The following is a 19,984-nucleotide window of genomic DNA, read 5'->3' as shown; positions in this document are numbered from 1 at the left end:
CGACATCCTCCCCGGCGGCCATTTGCTCTAGGTGTAGTTCCCTTACTGACCTGAAAGACAAAGGGGTGCCGGAGAGCTGTGCCTGTGTAGTTACGTCACATTGGTCACGTGGGAGGAACGGGTCCTGTTCCTCCACATTGGTGGCAGTGGTGGGATCAGAGTAAGAGTGTGTGTGGGACCCCTACTCCCAGACACTAGAGACTACCAGCGGTAACTTTCACTGCTGGGGTCTTAAGGTCAGCCCAGCACTAGACAGTCAGAGTGCAAATATAATAAGTTGTGTGCGAGGTCAGGGTTGCAGCTGTGTCAGTAACCAGAGGTTCCCAAGATGGCGGAAGGCACCAGGAGTAAGGCAAAGGGGAGGCCAATGCTATGATCTATGAGGAGGTGGTGGAGGATAATACCATTGAAGGCGAGGGGGAGCTCAGCCAGGGCTCCCCAAGGAGCCAGACCCCCGTGCTCAGTCCCGCAGTGGACTGTCCACCACCTGCCCGCCCCAGCCTGTCCAGATTGGAGGCCCTTTTCCAAGCGGCTATGGCCCAGCTCGAGGCTGGTAACGATGCCACCCATGACAGACTCCTGGTGGCGACAGAGAAAGCAGCGGAGCGTGAGCAAGAGGCGGCAGAGAAAGCAGCAGAGCGTGAGCATACAGAACGTTTGCTGCAGGCTGCAGAATGCCATGAAGCTGCGGGTCGCCGGCACCGACTGGAGAAGGCTTAGCATGGGCTCCCGCTGGACGCTCCAGCCCCACCGGGGACCAAGGCTTCCAAGGTCCGGGCGGAGGACTTCCCCCTGCTTGAAAAGAATGGAGACCTGGATTCCTTTCTGCTGGCCTTTGAGAGAACCTGCCTCCAACACCATCTGGCCCAGGATCAGTGGGCAAGGTACCTGACCCTCCGTTTGAGGGGTAAGTCCCTGGAAGTTTTGGGGGACTTACCTGCCGGGGAGGAGCAGGACTACAACAGCATCAAGCGGGCCCAGATCCAGCACTACAACCTCACCCCAGAGTCGTACCGCAGGAAGTTCCGGAGCCTGCAGCGGGGCTCAAAGGACACCTGGACCGACCACATGTGGGCACTGCTGAGAGCTGTGGAGCACTGGACCTCGGGTCTAGAGCTCACTACCCGTCAGGAGGTCCAGGAACTGTTCATCACGGAGCAGTTCTTGTGGAACTGCCCAGAGGACTTCCAGCAGTTCCTCCGTGACCGGAAACCAAAGGGGGCTTCTGCTACGGCCGCCCTGGCAGACGAGAATGCCAACAACAGGGCGTCCGAGCCAAAGAAGCCTGCCAGCAGCACCTGGAGAGGGGGTAAGCCCAATCCTGCCCCTGTCCCCCCAGCCCCCAGAGTGCAAGGGGTGTACCCCCCTGCTGCCCTCTCCAGGCCAGGAGCAGAACCCAGACGTTGTCATCATTGCAACCAGCCGGGACACTTTAAAGCTGCGTGTCCCAAGCGCCAGAAGGCCCCATCCCTGTCCCAGAAACCGTCCACTGTTTTGTGTGTGGGAGGGGGTGGTGGGAGGTCCCTGGACAATTACCAACCCGTCACCATCGGCCGCTCAGCGGTCATGAGACTGCGGGACACAGGCGCTGAACGAACCCTGGTACGTCCTGAGGTGGTGTCCCCTCAAGACTTGGTGCCTGGGAAAACCCTTTCCATCTCCGGAATTGGAGGTGTTGAACCGACGCTGCCCGTCGCCAAGGTGTTTTTGGACTGGGGCGCCGGGAGGGGAGTAACGCCAAATATTCCTGCCAATGTGTTGCTTGGGACCGATTTGGGGCGGCTAGTGTCTCAGTATGTGGCCACTGAACCCCCAAGTCTGGCTCCCCAAGAATGTCATGACTCTACTGTGACTGCTAATGTTAATGTGTTGAATGTGCCTCCAACAGTGGAGGTGGGAGTAATGCCTCATATTCCTGCCAATGTGTTGCTTGGGACCAATTTGGGGTGGCTAGAGTCTCAGTATGTGGCCACTGAACCCCCAAGTCCGGCTCCCCAAGAATATCATGACTCTACTGTGATTGCTAATGTTAATGTGTTGAATGTGCCTCCAACAGTGGAGGAGGGAGTGAAACCCCATGGTAAGCTACGCACTGACACTACACACACATGGCTCACAGTGAGGACAGGTGAGAATACTGCAGGGGAGAGCTCAGAGGTGGAGGGAGGGGCTGCTATGGGCAGTGTAGGGCCCCTAAGTGAATCCAGCCTGCTGAGTCTAGGGCCTCTGCAGAAAGAGGAACAGGCCATGGGGGGAGAGGGCATCCCAGGAGAGGAGCCACCAGGTAAGACCCCATGGCAGGAGTTCCCCGCATCCGGGATGTCACGAGGCCAGGGAAGTCTACCTGACCCGGCGACTTGGTCAGGGGCCGAGGGGAAGCAGGCCCTACCTGTGGTCTCAGCGGTCGTGGCTGCTGTTACCAGGAGTAGGAGCGCCGGAGCCCAAGGAGCCTCACGGAGGTCCGACGGTTTCCCCCTCTCCAACCAATTGGCTGCCAAGTCAGACAGCGGCCAGGTGACAGAGTCCGGGGAGCTGACAGAGGATGTGGCAGTTTCGTCAATTCTTGTCACATTGAGTCAGGGATTTCAGGCAGCGTTGGAAGCTCACCCTAGCCTGAAAGCTCTCAAGGAGCAGGTGGCACAGCCTCCCCTGGAGTCCGACCGCGAGCGAGTGGTCTGGGAGCAGGGACGGCTGTACCGGGTAACGGTCTAGCAGGGTTCACCGGAGGCGTGGCCCAGGGACCGACAGTTAGTGATACCCTATCCGTTCAGGGCAGAATTGTTGCGGATCGCACACGAGATTCCCATGGCCGGACACCTAGGGATCACTAAAACCAGGGCCAGGCTAGCTCAGCATTTCTACTGGCCGGGAATGAGGACCGAGGTGATTGCCTATTGCCGTTCGTGTGACACCTGTCAGAGGGTGGGGAAGGCGGGGCGGCGCCCCACAGCCCCACTGGTAACTCTGCCCATCATCGAAGAGCCTTTCTCGAGGGTGGCTGTGGATCTCATTGGACCTCTGTCCTCTCCCAGCCGCTCCAGGAAATGCTTCATACTAACGGTAGTGGACTATGCCACCCGGTACCTGGAGGCGGTATAGCTTTGTCGTCCATTCAGGCTGACAAAGTGGCCACTGCCTTACTGGAGATTTTGTCCAGTGTGGGGTTTCCCCAGGAAATGCTCACCGTCCGAGGGACCCAGTTCATGTCGCAGCTGATGGAGTCTCTCTGTAAGCAGGTACAGGTGCAACATCTGGTAGCCAGCCTGTACCACCCACAGACCAATGGCCTGTGTGAGCGGTTCAATGGCACCTTAAGGCAGATGCTGGAGATGTTGGTCGACTCCCATGGGAGAGACTGGGAGCGGTATCTCCCACACCAGCTGTTTGCCTCCCGGGAGGTCCCACAGGCCTCAACAGGGTTCTCCCCCATTGAGCTCCTGTACGGGTGACATGTACAGGGGCCCCTTGCTCTGGTGAAGGAAGCATGGGAAGGGGATTTGGCCACCCCTGGAGTGTCGGTCATTGAGCATGTCATGCGCTTCCGGGACAGAATGATGGCCTTGACACGGCTGGTGCATGACAATATGGCCCAAGCCCAGGCTGACCAGAAGCAGTGGTACGACCAGAATGCTTGTGAGCGGACCTACCAGGTGGGTCAAAAGGTGTGGATACTGGTCCCCGTACCTCAAAACAAGCTTCAGGCGGTCTGGGAGGGTCCATACCTCGTGCGCCAGTGGCTCAACGCTGTCACCTATCTGGTCACCCTGGACCACACCCGTGGAAGGAGGAAGGCCTTCCACGTGAACATGATGAAGGCCCATCATGAGCGGGAGGCTTGTGCCCACCCAGTGTGCAACCTTCCTGAAGGAGAGGTAGAAACCCTCCTGGATCTGCTCACCTAAGACAAGGCGGGTGGATCCATCAAGGATGTGGGGGTTGGCCACCAGCTCTCGGAGGACCAACGTTCCCAGCTGGGGGTCACCCTACACCCCTTTCGGGAGCTGTTCAGCAGCCTGCCCAAAAGGACAGAGACAATCGTCCATGACGTGGACACGGCAATCACCCCCCGATCCGGCGTTCAGCATATCGGGTCTCTCTTGAGGTGCAGCAGCACATGCGCCAAGAGATAGACGAGATGCTGAAGCTGGGGGTGATCCAAGTGTCGAACAGTGTGTGGGCTTCGCCTGTAGTCCTCGTCCCTAAAAAGGACGCATCGATGACCTGCTCGATCAGCTGGCCGGGGCCAAGTACCTGACCATCATGGATCTGAGAAGGGGGTATTGGCAGATTCCCCTGACCCCTGGGGCACGGGAATGCTCTGCCTTTATCACCCCATTCGGACTGTACATGTCCACGGTGATGCCATTCGGCATGAAGAATGCCCCTGCCACTTTTCAGAGGATGGTCAACACGCTGCTCGAGGGACTGGAATGGTATGCGACCACGTACCTAGATGACATTGCCATCTTCAGTCCCACCTGGGAGGATCACCTAGAGCATCTGGCGCAGGTGCTCGGGCGGATCCAGCGAGCAGGCTTGACCATTAAGCCGGAAAAATGCCAGCTGGGTATGAGTGAGGTCCACTATCTGGGACACCGAGTAGGTGGGGGAGCTCTGAAGCCAGAGCCCGGGAAGGTGGATGCCATTGCATCCTGGCCCACCCCCAGGACCAAGAAGAAGGTGATGTCCTTCTTGGGGACTGTCAGGTACTATAGGAGGTTTGTTCCACACTATAGTGCCCTGGCCAAGCCCCTGATGGACCTCACCAAGAAGAGGCTGCCCGTCGCAGTCGACTGGACAGTCACCTGCGAGACAGCTTTCCAGGTGCTCAAGACCGCCCTTTCTAGCTCTCCTGTACTACAGGCAGCCGACTTCACGCGGCCGTTCGTAGTGCAGACCGACGCCAGCGACTTCGGCAGCCATTTGCTCTAGGTGCAGTTCCCTTACTGACCTGAGAGACAAAGGGGGCGCCGGAGAGCTGTGCCTGTGTAGTTACATCACATTGGTGACGTGGGAGGAACGGGTCCTGTTCCCGCACATGCCCCATTTAGAATGCTCCAGTATATCATGGGCCCCATGGATGATGCTCCAGTGTCTTATGGGCCCAAATAATGCGCCATATATAATGGGCCCCATTTCTAATGCTCCAGTGTATAATGGGCCCCAGAGATGCTGCTCCAGTGTCTGATGTGCCCCATTTAGAATTTTCCAGTATATGATGGGCCCCATGGAATATGCTCAAGTGTCTTATGGGCCCAAATAATGCTCAATATATAATTAATAATAATATCATTTATAATGCTCCAATGAATAATGGGCCCCGAAAATGCTGCTGCAGTGTCTGATGTCCCCCATTTGGAATGCTCCAGTATATGATGGGCCTCATGGATGATGCTTCAGTGTATGATGGTCCCAAATAGTGCTCCATATATAATCTGCCCCATGTAGAATGCTCCAGTATATCATGGGCCCCATGGATGATGCTCCAGTGTATGATGGGCCCCATATCTCATTCTCCAGTGTATAGTGCTCCCCAAAAATTGATCCCAACCTTTAAAAAAAATAAATACTTTTCCTCGCTGGGCACTGCTCTACTCTGGACTCCTCAGCGTCAACATCTTACAGCTCTCTGCACTTGGACTGTTTAGGCAGAGGGCATACAGACGTGATGTCATCGCGCTCTCTGACCTGAATGTCACTGTCATGAAACACGGAAGACGTCACGGCGGTGGAGCAGGGAGAGGTAAGTATTGCAAGTGCTGTGGCCCTGAGCAAGAAGCAGGGGGCGCCCACTTGTGAGCGACAGCACTGGCACAGGGCCCCTCATAGTACACTGGTGTGTCTGACGGTGAGTGGGCCCTTCCACTGGCAGAGACATTTTTGCGTACTATGAGGGGCCCTGTGCCAGTGCCGTCCTCTATGAGTATGCCCCCCACCTGCTCAGGGAACCGGCACTTTCCTCTGCACCTTCCTCTGTGCCACTATGTAAGGTGCTATAGTATGTGTGAAGGGGCACCTGAGTTTCATCAGAGTCAGATTCTAGCTCTGTAGAGTGCGAGGGGAATGTAGTGCTGTTGGTGAATGTATCAGCAGAATCATCTAGCAGTGGCTGTGCATCAGTGCACTCCATCTCTGATTCATGTTGGACTGGGGAATTCAGGATTTCACTTGATAACCCAGGCATTGTATGTGAAAAGAGTTCAATGGAGTAATCTGAAGTGTGGCCTGCCGCATCCTTCACTTTTGGTGGGGGTGAAGGACACAAGGAAAGGGGTTGTTCCTGACCAGAAGCCTGAACTGACGACTCAGTGCTTGCATTTTTTGCAACTTCAGAAGAGGAGGCGATAGAGCTGGAGGCTGTTTCGGCAATGTAAGCCAAAACCAGTTCCTGATGCTCCGGTGTTATGAGCGGGTAGCCGAGGAGGAAATAAAAAAACAATACAAGCTAAGTCTCAGAAAACCAAAGAGGTTGGTAACTATGCAGACTGCCGACCCCTGATCCTAACACGCAACTAGCAGCAGTCGTGGAGCGTTCCTATGGTGGTCCTAGACGCCTCGTCACAACCGGAGAACCAAATAAGCCTAAAGCAGGAAAAGAGGAAAACTAACTGCCCCAGAGCAGACCCCAAAGAAGAGACAGCCTCCCCACATGTATTGACAGTGGAAAAAAAGATGAAAACACAAACAAAGGCAGGAAAATAGGCTGAGCAAACGATGGGGCCAAACCAACTAAAAAGGACAGGAAAGGAAAGAGACTGTCTGCAGTCTGCCAAAAAACCCCCCCACAAAATGTACAACACAACTGATAGTAAAATCAACCCTGAAGTCACCAGACTTCTCCCACCATACCAGCACTCCAAAATACTCTGAGACAGAGCAAAAAGAGGCCAATCCAACAAGGGACAAAAGAAAGGCAATTTGGCAAATAAGAGTGGAAATTCAGCACAGCCCAGCCGGGCTGGCTGACCACACAATAAAATGAAAAGACCAACAAGAGCAAGTGTGAACACCAGCAAAAAACAAACTTATCCCGAGATGACTGGAACAGTGCTGAGTCCTAGATCAGAGAAATAGACTGAATCACCAGCACTAGGATAGGGTGTCGGGTGTCTTATATCCAGTCTGATACTCCAGAGATCCAATCATCATCTTCCTCACCAGGTGGCAGATCACTACCACCCAAACCAACCTCACTACCTCCCGTCACCACCAGAGGGAGAACGGAAGGGGAACCCTCAACTGGTGGAGCAGAAAATGAGCTCATAACAGTACCCCCCCTTGAGGAGGGGTCACCGAACCCTCATCCATGCCACCAGGCCGATCAGGATGGGCCCGGTGAAAAGCACAAACCAATTTATTGGCATGAATATCAGAGGCAGAGACCCAAGAATTATCCTCCTGGCCATAACTCTTCCATTTGACCAAATACTGGAGTCTCCGTCTAACCAAACGAGAATCCAATATTTTCTCTACCTCATATTCCATATTGCCTTTAACCAACACAGGGTCAGGAGGTGCCACCACAGGAACTACTGGCTCAACAAACCTCTTCAACAGTGATTTGTGAAATACATTGTGGATTTTGAACGTAACTGGAAGAGCCAATCGAAAAGAAACAGGATTAAGAATCTCCAAAATCCTATAAAGTCCAATAAATCTTGGCTTGAATTTTGGAGATGCAACCTTCATAGGAATATTCTTAGACGACAACCAAACCATATCACCCACTTTAAACCGGGGACCAATGGTCCTATGCCGGTTGGAAAAACGCTGGGCCTTTTCCTGAGAGAGAGACAATTTATCCACCACTTGGTCCCATATCTGCTGCATTCTCACAACCACAGTGTCCACACCTGGGCAGGACGAAGATTCTACTTGCCCTGAAGAGAATCGACGATGAAACCCAAAATTACAGAAAAAGGGTGACATCATGGTGGCAGAACTAGCTCTATTGTTCAGCGCAAATTCGGCCAAGGGCAAAAATGAGACCCAATCATCTTGATCAGCAGATATAAAACATCTTAAATAAGACTCCAAGGTCTGATTTGTTCTCTCAGTCTGCCCATTGGTCTGGGGATGAAATGCGGAGGAGAAGGATAACTGAATTCCCAGATTGGAACAAAAGGCTTTCCAAAATCTGGAAACAAACTGGACCCCTCTATCGGACACAATGTTCTCAGGAATTCCGTGTAACCGAACCACCTGTTGTAAAAATAAGGGTACCAACTCAGCAGAAGATGGCAACTTTGGGAGCGGTACAAGATGGACCATCTTCGAAAATCTATCACAAATTACCCAGATAAGTCATTCTCTGAGAGACAGGAAGATCAGAAGTAAAATCCATTGAGATATGGGTCCATGGCCTCTTGGGCACCGGCAGGGGCATCAGCAACCACTAGAACGAGAACAGGGTTTAAACCGAGAACAAGTCCAACAGGACTGTTCAAAATTCCTGACACCACGAGATAAGGCAGGCCACCAAAACGACCGACTCACCAAATCTCTGGTACCAAAAATACCTGGATGACCGGCCAATGCAGAGCAATGGACTTCAGACATCACTCTCTTTCTCCATTGGTCAGGAACATACAATCTTCCCATAGGGCAACGCTCAGGTTTATCCTCCTGAAATTCCACCAGGGCGCGTCTCAAATCGGACGAAATGGCAGAAAGAACAACCCCCTCACCTAGGATAGTAGTAGGCTCGGTCACATTAAGAGAATCAGCAAAGAAACTCCTAGAAAGGGCGTCTGCCTTAATATTCTTAGTGCCCGGAAGAAAACAGACCACAAAATTAAAACGCGTGAAAAACAAGGCCCATCTAGCCTGTCTAGGATTCAAGCATTTAGCCGACTCCAGATAAGTCAGATTCTTGTGATCGGTGAGGACCACAAATTGATGTTTAGCTCCCTCCAACCAATGTCTCCACTCCTCAAATGCCCATTTCATGGCCAACAATTCCCGATTCCCTACGTCATAGTTGCGTTCAGATGGGGAGAACTTTCGAGAAAAGAAGGCACAGGGATTCATCTTAGAAGTCACAGGGTCTTTTTGGGACTAAACAGCTCCTGCACCAGTCTCAGAAGCGTCTACCTCCACTTGAAATGGAAGTGAGACATCTGGTTGCCATAAAACTGGAGCTGAAGTAAACCTCCGCTTAAGCTCCTGAAATGCTGAGACAGCCTCAGGAGTCCAATTCAGCACATCAGCTCCCCTCTTAGTCAGATCAGTCAGTGGTTTGACAATACTAGAAAAATTACCTATAAATTTACGATAGAAATTAGCAAAACCCAAAAACTTCTGAAGAGCCTTCAAAGAAGTAGGCTGAACCCAATCATAAATGGCCTGTACCTTGGCCGGGTCCATTTCAATAGTTGATGGAGATAAGATAAATCCCAAAAATGAAATCCTCTGTACACCAAAGAGACATTTCGATCGCTTAACAAACAGGGAATTCTCCCTCAAAATCCGAAACACAGTCCGGACATGCTCCACATGGGAATCTCAATCATTAGAAAAGATCAAAATATCATCCAGATAGATGATCAAAAACTTATCCACAAAGTCTCGGAAAATATCATTCATAAAGGACTGGAAGACAGAAGGGGCATTGGAGAGCCCAAAAGGCATCACCAGGTACTCAAAATGTCCCCACGGAGTATTAAACGCCGTCTTCCATTCATCCCCGTGCTTGATGCGAATAAGATTATACGCCCCCTGAGGTCAAGCTTAGTAAACCAGCAGGCACTCTTAACTCTGGAGAATAAATCAGACATCAGAGGTAACCGGTACTGATATTTAACCGTCATCTTGTTAAGGGAACGATAATCAATACACGGTCTTAACGAACCATCTTTCTTTGCCACAAAAAAAAACCCAGCACCTAAAGGTGACGAGGATGGTCTAATATAACCCTTCTCCAACGACTCCTTAATATAGGATCGCATAGCATCATGTTCGGGTACAGATAAGTTAAAAAGCCGACCCTAGGGAAATTTACACCCAGGCATCAACTCAATTGCACAGTCATAACTCCTATGAGGGTGCAAAGATGCAGACTTACTCTCACTAAATACATCAGAGAATTCAGCCAGATAATCAGGAATATCATGAGACTGAGGAGAGGTGGAGAAAACAGGAGCATCCCTAAGAACACACTGACAACCCCAACTCACCACAGACACAGATTTCCAATCAAAACTGGGTTATGAGTTTGCAACCAGGGGAACCCCAGAACAATAGTGTCATGCAAAATATGCAGCACCAAAAATGTATAATTTTCCTGGTGGTCAGGGGCAACTCGCATTATCACCTGGGTCCAAAACTGAAGTTTATTCTCCGCCAACGGAGTGGTATCAATACCCCTCAAAGGAATAGGCGTCTGCAGAGGTGTCATGGACAAACCACAACGTTTAGCAAAGTCCAAATCCATCAGATTCAGAGCTGCTCCTGAATCCACAAAAGCCTTAGTGGAAAATGTGGACAAGGAGCAGATCAGAGTAATTTCCAAAAGGAACTTGGGTTGTATACTGCCCACAGTAAATGTGTGTGCAAAACGTTTCTCTCGTTTAGGGCAGACAGAAATAGTATGAGAGGCGTCTCCACAGAAAAAACACAGCTTATTACGCCTTCTAAACTCCCGACGTTGCGCCCTAGACAAAACCCCATCACATTGCATAGGTTCAGACATTTGTTCAAAAGGTGGCAGCGCCTCCCGTGTATTTTTACATTCACGTAAACGCCGATCAACTTGAATGGCTAATGTCATAGAGCCATCCAGACCAGAGGGAACAGGAAATCCCACCATAACATCTTTTACGGTCTCTGATAAACCTTTCCGAAAGAGGGCTGCCAATGCACTATCATTCCATGTAGTAAGGACAGCCCTCTTTTGGAATTTTTGACAATATAACTCTGCAGGATCCTGACCCTGGTTTAATGCAAACAGGGTACTCTCAGCTTGATCAACGGAATTAGGTTCGTCATACAACAACCCCAAGGCCTGAAAAAATGCATCCACATTAGTCAGAATAGGATTTTCAGGTGTCAGAGAAAACGCCCAATCCTGGGGATCGACGTGCAGCAAGGAGATGACAATTTTAACCTGCTGTGCAGAGCTTCCCAATGAGTTAGGCTTCAAGGCAAGAAATAATTTACAATTATTCTTAAAATTCAAAAATTTAGACCGATCCCCAGAAAACACATCAGGAGTGGGGATTTTGGGTTCAACAGCATGTGATTGAGCGTGATAGGCGGAAATTCCCTGCACTTCAGCAGCGAGCTGCTCCACACGATCAGACAATTGCTTAATCTCCATTAAGGAAAAAAACCTCCTACGGCCCCAGAGAAAAAGAGGAAAAAATGCATATATATAAAAAAAAAAAATTCTGACACCTTTTTTTTTCTTTACTGCTTTTGAGTACCCTACAATCTGCGGTATGGCTGGTGATTCTGTTATGAGCGGGTAGCCGAGGAGGAAATAAAAAAAACAATACAAGCTAAGTCTCAGAAAACCAAAGAGGTTGGTAACTATGCAGACTGCAGACCCCTGATCCTAACACGTAACTTGCAGCAGTCGTGGAGGATTCCTACGGTGGTCCTAGACGCCTCGTCACAACTGGAGAACCAATTAAGCCTAAAGCAGGAAAAGAGGAAAACTAACTGCCCCAGAGCAGACCCCAAAGGAGAGACAGCCCCCCACATGTATTGACGGTGAAAAAAAGATGAAAACACAAACAAAGGCAGGAAAATAGGCTGAGCAAATGATGGGGCCAAACCAACTAAAAAGGACAGGAAAGGAAAGAGACTGTCTGCAGTCTGCCAAAAAAAACCCACAAAATGTCCAACACAACTGATAGCAAAATCAACCCTGAAGTCACCAGACTTCTCCCACCATACCAGCACTCCGAAATACTCTGAGACAGAGCAAAAAGAGGCCAATCCAACAAGGGACAAAAGAAAGGCAATTTGGCAAATAGGAGTGGAAATTCAGCACAGCCCAGCCGGGCTGGCTGACCACACAAAAAACTGAAAAGACCAACAAGAGCAAGTGTGAACACCAGCAAAAACAAACTTATCCCGAGATGACTGGAATAGAGCTGAGTCCTAGACCGGAGAAACAGACTGAATCACCAGCACTAGGATAGGGCGTCGGCTGTCTTATATCCAGTCTGATACTCCAGAGATCCAATCATCATCTTCCTCACCAGGTGGCAGATCACTACCACCCAAACCAACCTCACTACCTCCCATCACCACCATAGGGAGAACGGAAGGGGAACTCTTAACTGTTGGAGCAGAAAATGAGCTCATAACACTCCGGCTTTAAAAGTGTTTTACCTACTCCGAGAAAAGGGAGCCTTCCAGGCCATCAGGAGCAAGACCATGCCACAATCTCAAGCCCTCTTGCCTTACCTGGTATTGTACTTTTGGCACTACCAGCAGATGCACCACCACCACCATCAGTAGCCACGTCCACAGCCTCTTACACCATACTTCCTAATTTTTGTGAAAATGGACCCAAAATACCAGCAGATATATGGTACTGTATCAGAAGCGTTCAGCTTTATACAGTGTAGGGGTCATTGTAAATCTCTGTATATATTTCCAAAGTCAGACACGGACGCTCACAGGCTCAGTATGAATTGGACAATACTATAAAAAGTTGAAAAAGGGTACAGTATCAACAGTTACAAGGTATATATAGTATAGTTTAAACATTGTAAATCTCTGTATATATTTCAGGAGGCAGACACAGGCGCTCTCACGCCCAGTATTGATTCGACAACAATATAGAAAGTTGAGAAAGGGTACAGTAACAGCAGATACCAGAAATATATAGCATAGTTTAAACATTATAAATCTCCGTATATATTTCAGTAAGCAGACACAGACACTCTCAGGCCCAGTATGTATTCGACAAGAATATAGAAAGTTGAGAAAGGGTACCGTATTACCTGATACCAGGTATATCCATATATATTTCCAGAGTCAGAAACAGACTCTCACTGGCTCACTATGGATTACACCAGAATATAAAAAGCAGTAAATGGGTAATGTCTCACAAGCGTAGAGCTGTATACAGTCTAGGGATAATTGTAAATATACGTATATATTTCATGAGTCAGACACAGACGCTCACAGCCTCATTATGGATTAGACAGTAATATAAATAGTTGAGAAAGGGTACAGTAACACTAGCTACCAGTTATATATATGGTATAGTTTCAACATTGTAAATGTACGTATATATTTCAGGAGGCAGACATAGACGCTCTCAGGTTCATTAAGGATTACACCACAATGTAAAAAGCTGTAAAAGGGTAATGGATCAGAAGCGTACAACTGTATACAGTGTAGGGGTCATTGTAACTCTGCGTATATATTTTCATAGTCATAAACTGACTCTCACTGGCTCTGTATGCATTAGACCGTAATAAAAACAGCAGTAAATGGGTAATGTATCCCAAGCTTACAGCTGTATACAGTGTTGTGTGAATCGGAAATCTCCAAATATATTTACAGAGTAATAGACAGACAATCACAGGCTGAGTATGGATTACAACAGAATGTAAATAGCAAAAAAGGGTACTGTATCAAAATCGTACAGCTGGATACAGTGTTGGGCAAAATGTAAATCTCTGTATATATTTCCGGAGTCACCCTCAGACGCTCACTCAGTCTGGATTTGACCATAATACAAAATGTTTAAAAAAGGTACTGGATAACAAGATAGCAAGTACATGTATTGTAGGGTACAATTTAAATCTCCGTATATATTTCTGTAGTCCCCCTCAGACAGCCACCCAGTATGGATTTGACCATAAGACAACATGTCTAACAAAGATACTGTATCACAAGATAGGAGGTGTATAGGGTAAAATGTTTTTCTCCGTATATATTGAATGAGTAAAGCACACACTATCACTTAGTATGGATCATACCGTAAGAAAAAATTTAGAACTAAGGCTGGTTTCACACTTGCGTTTTTTTTGCGCTGTATTTTAGCGCTAAAAAACGCATGCGTTTTTTTTCCTATATTTTGCATGGGATGCGCTTATGTGCGCATACACATGCGTTTGTTTTGCGTTTTTCCGCGCATGCGTTTCTTTGTGGTGTGCGCTCGGGCGCACAAAATGCATCCTGTTGCATTTTTTGGGCGTCGGACTTGCCTCAAAAAAATGCATGCGCGCGCAATGCGTTTTTTTACAGCAAGACACCCATTATAAGTCTATGGGTGCGCATATGTGCGCATTGCCATGCTCATGTATGCGTTTTTTTGCGCATGCGTTTTTTGTTGACCATTAGTTAGACAATGGAATTTAGGGGTTTGGGTTAGAGTTAGGGTTAGTTAAGGGGGTTTAGGGTTAGGGTTAGTATGGTTTGGTTAAGGGTTAGGGTTTAGGGTTAGTTATGGTTTAGGGTTAGGGTTAGGTTAAGGGTTAGGGTTAGTATGGTTTAGTTAAGGGTTAGGGTTAGGGTCAGGGGTAGGGTTAGGGTTAGGGTCAGGGTTAGGGTATGGTTTGGTTAAGGGTTAGGGTCAGGGTTAGGGTTAGGGTTAGGGTTAGTAAAGTCATGGTTTGGGTTTGTGTGAGGGGCCAACTAATGTTGGAAAAAAACGCAAACGCGGTAAAAACGCACTAAAAATGCATACAAACACATAAAAACGCTGCGTTTTTTTCATGCATGCTCATAAAAATGCTTGAAAAAAACGCAGCATTTGTATGCGTTTCTATGCGTTTTTTCCATGCGTTTTTTTGCGGGAAAAACGCGCTGCAAAAAAAAGCAAGTGTGAAAGTAGCCTTAGGTACTGTTTCATCAAATACCAGGTGTATATAGTGTAATCGAAAATGCTAATCTCCCTATATATTTCCGTAGTCTCATACAGATAGTCTGCTTGTATTTCTCCGTGATACCATCCGGTAAACGGTAGTGTGTGAGGAGCGTACAGCTCTATATGGTGTGTGAAATAATGAACGTTCGTTCACTGCAGGAGTACAGAATAAAAGAAGGAGTGCTGTGTAAAAGCAGTCTGCACAGCTGTGTCCACACAGCAATACTGCTGTAAGGCAGGCTAATAATCAGCGCTGCTGCATAGAAGAAAATCCTCCCCTGTCACTGCACACTAACAGAACACAACAATTGCGTTCAGCGCAAGCATATTGCAACTTCTGTTTACATGCCTAAGTGTCTCCCAAATCATAAACAGCGTCAGCAACCTCTCCCTACTGTAAAAATGGGCAGAAGAAAATTGGCAGTCGGAAGGGAGGGCTTTTTTACACACTCAGTATATACAGGTGTTGGACAAAATAATGCAATCAAACACCTAACGTGTTGTCATCATTATCTTCAAATATGTTCTAAACATGCAAACTGTGACATATGTTAATGTTTTGTAGTTGATTATTTGTGTCATGTGATATGTGTATGTAAATTAACTTTGTTTTGCATAATTCTAAGAACATTGAGGAAAACCTGCTACCAATGGCAGACCTCTCTAATTTTCAAAGAGCCCAAATTGTTGATGCTGGTATGGCAGGCACTAGTGTAACAGAAAGTGACCGTATGCTTGGTGTGTCAAGCGGTACTGTCTCTAAAGTAATGACTGCGTTTGAAAGAGAAGGAAAAGCACAGGTCCGGCCGAAAGTCGAAGTTGAATGAGAGAGTTACTGTCGGACTGTAAAGCAAATTTGGAAAGAGGATCACAAGACAACTGCTCTGAAAATCAATGCAGAGCTCAATGAACACCTATAGAACACAGTTTCCTCGAAAAAAGTTTGTCGCGAGCTGCACAAATATGGAATCCATAGAACAGCTGGAATTGTAAAAACTCTTCTTTCAATGACAAATGTTTCCAAGCGTTTAGAGTGGTGTAGAAACCTCCAGAATTGGTCCCTCGAGCAGGGAAAACATTTTATATTCTCAGACGAATCATCGTTTACCCTATTTCCGACCTCCGGCTGAGTGTACGTTTGGAGACAGCCTAAAGAAGCATTCCATCCAGACTGCCTTCTCCCAACCGTAAAACATGGCGGATATTCTGTGATGATCTGGGGTGCTATTTCGTTGAGATACGCCGGGCCAATGATATCCCTTCATTGAAGAATAGTGTTGAGCGATACTTTCCGATATTGAGAAATATCGGATTGGATCGGACCAATACCCAAAAAGTATCGGGTATCGCCGATTCCGATAACGGAAGCCCCATGCAAGTCAATGGGACAGAAATATCGAAATAAAAAAAAACCCCTTTCTTTACTTGCACATCCAGTTCAGGAAGGGGGAAGAGTGTGGGAGGTGCGTGGGCAGACACTGTGCGTGTCTGTGTGTGCGGGTGGGGTCTGTGCGGGCTGCCGGGGGTCTGTGCGGGCCTGCCGGGGGTTGTGTGTGTGTGCAGGCATCGTCCAATGAGGCTACAAGTCCCATCGGGCTATGCCTGCTACAATGACAGTGATTGACACTTTAGCCAATGATGTGACAGTAGTAGTCCCATCATCCGGCTAATGTGTTGAATGTAAAAAGAAAAAAAAAACATACATACTACATACATACTACATACATACATACTACATACATACTTCATATATACCACATTCATACAACATACATACTACATACATACTACAACATACATACTACATACTACATTCTTACTACATACTACATACATATACTACATTCATACAACATACATACATAGTACATATATACTACATTCATACAACATACATACTACATACATACTACATATATACTACATTCATACAACATACATACTACATACTTCATACATACTACATTCATACAATATATATACTACATTCATACAACATACATACTACATACATACTACATTCATACAACATACATACATACTACATATATACTACATTCATACAACATACATACATACATAGTACATACTACATACATACAACATACATAAAACATGCTACAGACATACATACTACATACAATACATTCATACAATACATACATATAGACATACAGTACATATAACATAGAGTACATACTAACCATCACTTGTCACTTTGATCCCCGAAGCCAGTGTCATCTTTTAGAAATATTAAAATAACAAACAACTGATATACTCCCTGATCTGCAGAAATCCAAAAGTGTCCCATGACGATCTCCCGTGGAGAACAGCAGCATCAGCGAACTAAAGTATAGTAACCTCTCAGTGATGCAGTGCAGGAGATCGTCGTGGGACACTCGTGGATTTCTGCAGATCAGGGAGTATATTGCTTGTTTGTTATTTTAATATTTTTTACAGTGAGATGACACTGGCTTCGGGGATCAAAGTGACAAATGATGGTGAGTATGTTCTCTGTTATAAGTACTGCATGTCTATATGTATGTATTGTATGAATGTATTGTATATAGTACGTAGTATGCATGTAGTATGTATGTTGTATGTATGTAGCATGTTGTATGTATGTAGTAAGTATGTTGTATGAATGTAGTATATATGTAGTATGTATATAGTATGTATGTATGTTGTATGAATGTAGTATATATGTAGTATGTATGTTGTATGTATGTAGCATGTTTTATGTATGTTGCATAGTATGCAGTATGTATGTATGTTGTATGAATGTAGTATATATGTAGTATGTATGTAGTATGTATGTAGTATGTAGTATGTATGTTGTATGAATGTAGTATATATGTAGTATGTATGTATTATGTAGTATGTACAGTATGTATGTTGTATGAATGTAGTATATATGTAGTATGTATGTATGTTGTATGAATGTAGTATATATGTAGTATGTATGTAGTATGTATGTATGTAGTATGAATGTAGTATATATGAAGTATGTAGTATGTATGTATGTTGTATACAGTATATGTAGTATGTATGTATGTTGTATGTATGTTGTATGTAGTATGTATGTTTTTTCTTTTTACATTCAGCACATTAGCCGGATGATGGGACTACTACTGTCCCATCATTGGCTAATGTGTCAATCACTATCATTGTAGCAGGCATAGCCCGATGGGACTTGTAGTCCCATCGGACGATGCCTGCACATACACACAACCCCCGGCAGGCCCGCACAGACCCCCGGCGGCCCATGCAGACCCCCGGCAGCCCGCACAGACCCCCGGGAGCCCACACAGACCCCCGGCAGCCCGTACAGACCCCCGGCAGGCCCGCTCAGACCCCTGGCAGGCCCGCATAGACTGCGCATCATGATGCGCACAGACCGCGCATCATGATGACATCATTTCAGCAGCCAATCACAGCCACAACACTGGCTCATTGCATTATGGGAACTTCCGATTCCGGTATCCGATATTGTAAAAATATCGGTACTCAGTATCGGAATTCCGATACAGCGAATATCGGCCGATACCCGATATTTGCAGTATCGGAATGCTCAACACTATTGAAGAAGTAACAGCCGTGATTATTTAGGCATTTTGGGCAACCAAGTGCATCCTATGGATCAAGCACTGTTCCCGGAGGGGAACGACATCTTTCAGGATGATAATGCACCAATTCATACAGCTCGAATTGTTAAAGCATGGCACAAGTAACACTGTAATGAAGTTGAGCATCTCATCTGTCCCCCACAATCCCCAGACCTCCACATTATTCCTCATTTATGGCAGATTTTATCGATTCAAGTTAGACGTCGATTTCCGCCACCATTGTCGCTCAAAGAACGGAGGGTGTTTTAAATGAAGAATGGGCTACAATTCCTTTGGAAAAAATTCACACCTTGTATGCATCATGGTTAGGACATGGTTAATGTCCTGTTCTCACAGGGTTAACTTTTGCCAGCCTCTCTTTGGATCTGGGAGGGGTATTTATACTCACGCCAGACTAGGATTCCCTGTCAGCTATACTGTTATTCTGGTTGTGTGTCTGACCCCTGGTGTGCTTGTATACTGCATTGCTTGTTTGATTCCCGTGTATGACCCGGTCTGTCCCCTCACTCTGTTCTCTGTCTCTCGTTTTGGTACTATCGTCTTCTCTGGTTCTGACCTCCTGGTTAGGCTATTGTTACTCCGTTACAGTTTGTCCCTATTGTACCGTCTATTGCCCGTTCTGGTTTTCTGATCTATTGCTACGTCCTGACTATCCGTTCTGTCTAACCCTTTGGTATTGTGCTATTTCATGATTTGACCCCGGCTTAATCTGGTTTATGTCTCTGCCTATGCCCCTTGGTAACTTGTCCCGCAGTTACCTTTCTAGGAGTTTTCCTTCAGCTCCTAGCTCTGTGGAGCTTAGGCCACACCCCCAGCAGTCACGTGCTTCGGGCATCTTCACCGCTGCTGCCCCGCTCCACAGGTATCTTTGAGCACCGTTTTTGTACTCAGGACATGCGCACTGGCTCAATCGAGGCTGCAATCGCCGCAAACGGTGGACCTACACCATATTAACCTAAGTTTTTTTGAGGTTTCCATGTCTTTCCATTATTTTTTCCAACTACCAGATTTCAACCATACCCGCTCACTCAGTCAGTATGGATTTAACCGTACTCAAACATGTTGAAAAAAGGTACTGTATCAGCAGATACAAGGTGTATCCAGTCCAGGGGTAATTGGAAATATCCGGAGTCAGAAAAATACACTCACAGGCTCAGTAGGGATTTGACAAGAATATAAAAAGTACAAAAAGGGTAATATATTACAAGCGCACAGCTGCATGCAGTGTTGTCATTTTAAATCTCCCTATAGTTTAAAAGAGTGCAGAATATAAAATATAAAAATTAGAAATAGGGAAATGGATTCGAAGCGTACAACAGTATACAGTGTTGGGGTACTTTTAAATATTCATATATATTTCAGTGTCAGTAAGCCAGTCCAGACTGTCCACTACAGGAAACAAGATGGATACAACTCCAGACAGAAAGTCCAGTGATTGCAGAAATTTTATAAATTACTAATCACGGGAAAACCTCCAGGGAGGATTCACAGAGGCGATGCTGACCCTCAATTAATTTGTCTGTGG

General features: G+C 46.9%; 1 protein-coding gene across 1 annotated transcript in view; it reads right to left on the bottom strand.

The window, feature by feature from the left end:
- Window positions 1–19,984, bottom strand: part of C2CD4C (C2 calcium dependent domain containing 4C) — a 302,746-nt gene that overhangs the window by 84,214 nt on the left and 198,548 nt on the right. The window lies entirely within an intron of this gene.

Source organism: Dendrobates tinctorius, unplaced genomic scaffold, assembly GCF_039654945.1.
Source record: "Dendrobates tinctorius isolate UK_male_01 unplaced genomic scaffold, ASM3965494v1 ptg000092l, whole genome shotgun sequence".
NCBI lineage: Eukaryota > Metazoa > Chordata > Amphibia > Anura > Dendrobatidae > Dendrobates > Dendrobates tinctorius.
The sequence above is the reverse complement of the archived record's forward strand: the minus strand, read 5'-3'. Positions and strand labels throughout refer to the sequence as shown.